This window comes from Ictidomys tridecemlineatus, chromosome 1 (assembly GCF_052094955.1).
Source record: "Ictidomys tridecemlineatus isolate mIctTri1 chromosome 1, mIctTri1.hap1, whole genome shotgun sequence".
In the NCBI taxonomy this organism is placed as follows: domain Eukaryota; kingdom Metazoa; phylum Chordata; class Mammalia; order Rodentia; family Sciuridae; genus Ictidomys; species Ictidomys tridecemlineatus.
In genome coordinates this window covers 112,774,455-112,780,195 of record NC_135477.1, presented here as the reverse complement: position 1 = coordinate 112,780,195, position 5,741 = coordinate 112,774,455, and the positions used below count along the sequence as shown (strand labels likewise).

Here is a 5,741-nt window from a genome sequence, read left to right as displayed (position 1 = left end):
CACATCTTAATAGGTGAAGAGTGATAAGGAAGGAATCATTAGTGCCTTATTTGTGAAGTAAAGTAAATGGACTATTTTAGTTTTCTGTGGTCTATCACATTTTCTGCAGAAGGAGCTGTTACTCTTTGTGGTAGATGAGGGAGAGGAAGGAGGAAACCATTTTGTGAAATGAATAATGCCTTAAAATTTTCATTAAATTCTTTTTAACCTTGTTAATAATCTTTATAGTCTTAAAAGTTTTCCATAAACTACTCAAATCACATTATTGAATTTGTCTGTTACCCTTCAATAAACAAAATTCAGTAATTTTTCATATCATATATTTTTATTATTTAAACTGATAATTTATCACATATCTCACATCACCATTTATTTAATTCAGAGTATGAATTAGTAGTACCAAAATGATTTATTTAAAGTTACAGAGAGAAAGTTTAAGAATAAATCACATTCAGAATAATGTATGTAGGATCTGAATATCCTTGAATGTACAGAATGCATTCTGGGAAAACTCAATTTCTCAGAAGCAGCCACCAAAGGTAATTTTTTTTTCCACAAAAAAAGTTTCAGAATGAATATTTTAAAGCTAGGTTTTATTGAAGAATTTCATTGTTATGTTGTCAAAGAATACAAAAAAATTATTGGATTTTCCCCCCATCATTTTCTATCAAATTGAAGTGACCTTACTGGAAGGCAATTGATATTTACACAACAAATATAAAATAATTTTTTCTAGTGTAGAAAGTGGCATATTTTACATTTGTAAGGTGGAACTATATATTGCATATGTTTACAATGTGATTCTGATGAATTATTGATGTAACTTTTGTCCCCATATTTTTTCACCAAACAACAAAATGTTTGGTCACTAAATGGAAGGGGATCATAAAATTACAGGAGCCTCAAGTGAAATTTTACTTGTTGGAGAGAAAAAATGTTAAAAATATCATTCTGTTGAGAAACACATAAAAACTAGTTTTGAAGTTAATACAAATAATATCCTCAGAAAGAAATGGAGGGCTGGGGTTGTGGCTCAGCTGTAGAGCACTTGCCTAGCACATGCGAGGCTCTGGGTTCCATCTTCAGCATCATATAAAAATAAATAAAAGTATTGTGTCCAACTATAACTAAAAAAATAAATATTAAAAAGATTGGCAAACGGAAAGAAAGAAAGAGAGAAAGAAAGAAAGGAAGGAAGAAATGGAGGTGGCTATTGGAAAGCAATCTTTTTCCTAAATGTAATGCTCATGATTTTATTAAATCAATAATGAACAATGTGAAAAAATTACTTACTATTGTATGAAAAATTCGTCTGGCATTAGCTTTATTTTTAGACTGATATCCCTAAAGTACACAGTATGTTTGTGTGTGTGTGTGGTGTGTGTGTGTGTGTGTGTGTGTGTGTAAGATGGATAACCTTCTATATTTGAAGGAGGCATATTTACTTGTTCATGAAATCATATGCATGATAAAGAAGAGGTTTTTACTTTATGACATGTATAGGAAATTGGAAAAGAAAATCAGATATAAAAGAGATGCATGAGTAGCTAATATGTGTCTACATGTGTGATGGTGGTGGGGTCTTCTTGGTAACTTCAGTGTTATCCTCTTAGAAAATTCATTAAGTTCCTGATATATTTTATCTCTTTTAACCAAGCTTAGCCTGTCTCTGCTTCCTGGTGAACATATCCTGAGATGTTTTTCTCCACTACACCCATCTGCCATGATATTCTGCCTCACTTTGGGCCCATAGCAATGGAGCTGTCTGCCTAAGGACAGAGACCTCTGATATCATGAGTCCTCAATAAACTTTTCAATTTCTATGTTGTTCTTGTCAGATCCTTTGGTCATAGCAATAAAAAACCTGACAAAAACAAAAATTGGTACTGAGAAGTGGGGCTGTTGCTATAACTAACTTGAGAACATGGTTAAGGAACTTTAGAAATTTTGGGAATTTGTTGAGAAATTTTGAAACGTTCAATGATACAAGTTCGAAAAAAAAATAGAATGTTGTAAGAAGAGCTTAATGGGAAATTCTGGTGGGAGCCCAGAAGACCAGGATGACTACAGAATGATGGATATAGAGACAGGACTCATGAGGTTGCAGAGGAGAAAGAGGATTCTATCGTAAATTTGACTAGAGACCACTCATGTTACATTCTGGCTCAGAAGCTGTATATGCTTTGCCCATGCCCTGAGACTTTTTATGAGGCTGAATTTAAAGGATATGTACTAATTAAGAAGTTTCCAGGCAAAATAACATTCAGGTGGTGGTATTGCAGGCAGCTTTTAACCAAATTTACTATAATAATCAGGAGCAGAAAGTGGAGCAGAAAGATTTGAAAAACTTGGAGTGCAGCCAGAAAAGTGCCAGTAAAACCAGGGCTAAGGAAGTTGTGGTTGGTAAAAAGACTTTACAGTCACTAAAGAAATGCTAAGTACTTAGAAAGGAGACAATAGGAAAGATGGTTTGTGGACATCTCAGAAATTGGCAAGAGGACCCCCATCTCAGGCTCAAGGGTATAAAAGTCAAAATTCCTTTGAAAAGAGACCAGTGGGGCAACCATACTTGCATAGAGAGGCCTTTCCTTCTTTCTATGCCCCCATTTCTCCCTGTAGAATGGAAAGATTTATTCTGTGCCTTTATATATGGGTATATATCACTTGCTTTTTATTTATATGAGGGGACCATGCTGAGTTTATACTAAGTCTCAGAGGAGATTTTGGTCTTGGACCTCTGGGTAGTACCAGATTTTTAAGACTACGTGGTCTTTTGGAAATGGACTGAATATATTTGGATTATGAGATTGAGCATAAACTTTTGGGGATCCTGGGCAAAAATGTTCTAAATTATTGTGTGCTTTATATATGGTTATGATTTATAGATAGTATATTTATATTTTTGATAGCACAATAACAGTTTGATAGTCATGCTAATGGATTATAGGGTAGTATGGTTTAGATATAAGGTGTCCCCCAAAAGTTTATATGTGAGACAATGCAGGAAAGTATAGAGGTGAAAAGATCAGGTTATGATAGTTTTACCTAGTTAGTGAAGCTATAGTTTTGAATTGATTAACTGACTGATAACAGTAGGCAGGTAAATGTGACTGGAGGAGGTGGCTTCCTGGGGTCTGCTTTTGGGGTCAACATTTTGTTTCTGATGAGCCATTCTTAGTTTTTCTCTGCTTCTTAATGACTATGCCCTGAGATGTTTTTATCTACCAAACTCTTCTGCCTCACTTTGGGCCCAGATCAATGGAGCTGGCTAAGGACAGAGACCTCTGAAAGATGCCCAAATAAACTTTTGCATCTCTATGTTGTTATTGTCAGGTTTATTTTATTTTATTTTATTTTTGGTCATAACAATAAAAAACCTGCCTACCACAGTTCCCAAACTCAAATCTCCATGACACCATACCATTGTGCAAATGAGCAAAGTACGCTGAGTATAAACACAAAAGATTTTTTCAGGGCCTAAGCAGAGCTATGAGGAGGTAGACAGTTCTAGCCAACAGTTGCCTTAAAAGAGTACAAGGTCACTGTTTCAAGACCCTCAAAACTTTTTTAAAAAAGACTATGGAGCAAGTGTAATCAGTGTGTTCATTGTATCTTGACCTTGTTTTTTTATTTGTTGATTCTGTGCAAGATGATTTAATCTTATATTTGTTACATTCTATAGAGAAGAGTAATCACTACTCTATTTTTTAAAATATATAGCTAAAAAACTTAGTTAATCATTAAAGCATTCATTGTTGGAGATATGGTCTGGTATTTAATAGGCAGGCTGGTCTAATACAGTGTTTGTTTCACTACACGTTTCAGTAAGAATGACTAGATAATTATAAATTAATAATGGAAAGCTGTGAGAAAAGAGTGATAAGATTTGATTTGCATTTAGAACAATATTCTTTGTGATGTGAAAGTGGCATGGAGACAGCAACTGGGAAATGATAATGAGGTTGGGGTGGAGAAATACAAGTCTGAAAAACTACGACAGAGAAGCACCTGGGGGGGTCAAAGAACTACCCTACTGTTCCAAGTGCAGAGGAGAAAACATGCAGCTACATTCTTGTCCAAAAGGTCAGGACAATTCTGACTTTGGGATTCCGCTAACCTCTGTGTGGGTAGGGAGAGCGCTCTCCCATTTCCCCCAAGCTGCTCCACAGGACCGGCTGAAGCTTGGAGTTGCCCTGCCCTGGGAGTTTGTCTCCTGAAGGGATCTGAGGTAACCCTGAAGCCAGGAAACCCGGGCTTACAGCAGTAATGGAGCCAGGGCTCTAGATGTGTATCCTGATCCTCAGAGTAAGTAGCACCAGGAAGACATGAAGGTCAAAGCTTTACATATAATAGCTGCTTGGTAAACTTTTACCAAAGATGGACAAGAATGATGTGAGGACACCACTGATTTAAATAATGATGGTTGATTTCACAAAAGAAAATCTTTTTAAGAAGAAACTTACAAAATGATTGTGATAGAGCAAGCAGAGGCCTAGCTCTCTTAGTTAGACCTGCTGGCCAGTATTTTTCCTGGGGATAATGAGCTCATAGTGAATGACCAACTGGCTTTAGCAGAACTGAAAGATCGTATTGGAAAGAAGACTATGGAGGGGCGATCTTCAAAAGTTTACTATACCATCAACATAAACCTAGACATATCTGAGAAATCAATGGAGATATGTTCTGTGGCCTGCATTCTTCCCTTTAAGTACCCTGAAGTTCTGCCTGAAATTACTGCCAGATCAGTATTATTAAGTAGAACCCAGCAGACCCAGCTGAACACAGATCTGACCGCATTCCTGCAGGAGAATTGTGGAGGAGATGTCTGTATATTGAATGCCACAGAATAAGTTAGAGAACAGGCTGTCAGCAGAGATGCCCCATCTTCTCCCACCACAGAAAGTATAGTCCAGCTTGTTGATCCCATTCTTACAAGACTTTGGATCTATAGCCATAACATCTATAACAGATGCAAAAGAAAGAATAGTCTAGAGTGGGCCAAGGAGCTTTCCCTGTCTGGGTTTAGCATGCCTGGAAAACCTGGTGTTGTTTATGTGGAAAGTCCACAAAGTGCCTGGGAAGAATTCTGGTCCAGACTCAGAAAATTAAACTGGAAGAGAATCTTAATCTGCCATCAAGAAGACATTCCTTTTGATGGTACAGATGATGAAATGGAAAGACAAAGAAGATTTTCCATTTTTGAAGAAAAAGTGTTCAGTGTTAATGGAGCCAGAGGAAACCACATGGATATTGGTTATATGTATCAGTTCTTAAATGCCAAAGGCTGTGGGGATGTTTTCCAGATGTTTTTTGGTGTTAGAAGGACAGTAACTAAGGAAAAAAGTGGTTGAAAGTATTTTGTCACTGTTAACTTTTTGTTTTTTCTTCCACTCTTTCTTGAGAGATGAAGTAGTTTTAAGTACAGTGGCACACACCTATATTCCCAGTGACTCAGGAAGCTGAGGTAGGAGGATCACAAGTTCCAGGCTACAAACTAAAAAAAAAGGGTTAGGAGTGTAGCTCTGTGTTGGAGCACTTGCCTGTGTTCAATCCCCAGTACCACAAAAATAATTAATCAGTTTTAAGAAAAGAAAGATTAATTTTATTTTAGTTCTATTCCTGAATATTAGGGTAAAAATAAAGCAAGAAAAAGAAGTGTAGTTGATAAAAATGTCATGATTCAAAGAACTGAGTTTCAATTTTTAATCTTTAAGTTATCAACAGAAATGTCTTGACATAAA

General features: G+C 36.2%; 1 pseudogene; it reads left to right on the top strand.

The window, feature by feature from the left end:
• Window positions 1–4,466: 4,466 nt before the first annotated feature.
• Window positions 4,467–5,351, top strand: LOC101957048 (RWD domain-containing protein 2B pseudogene; annotated as a pseudogene).
• Window positions 5,352–5,741: the final 390 nt, after the last annotated feature.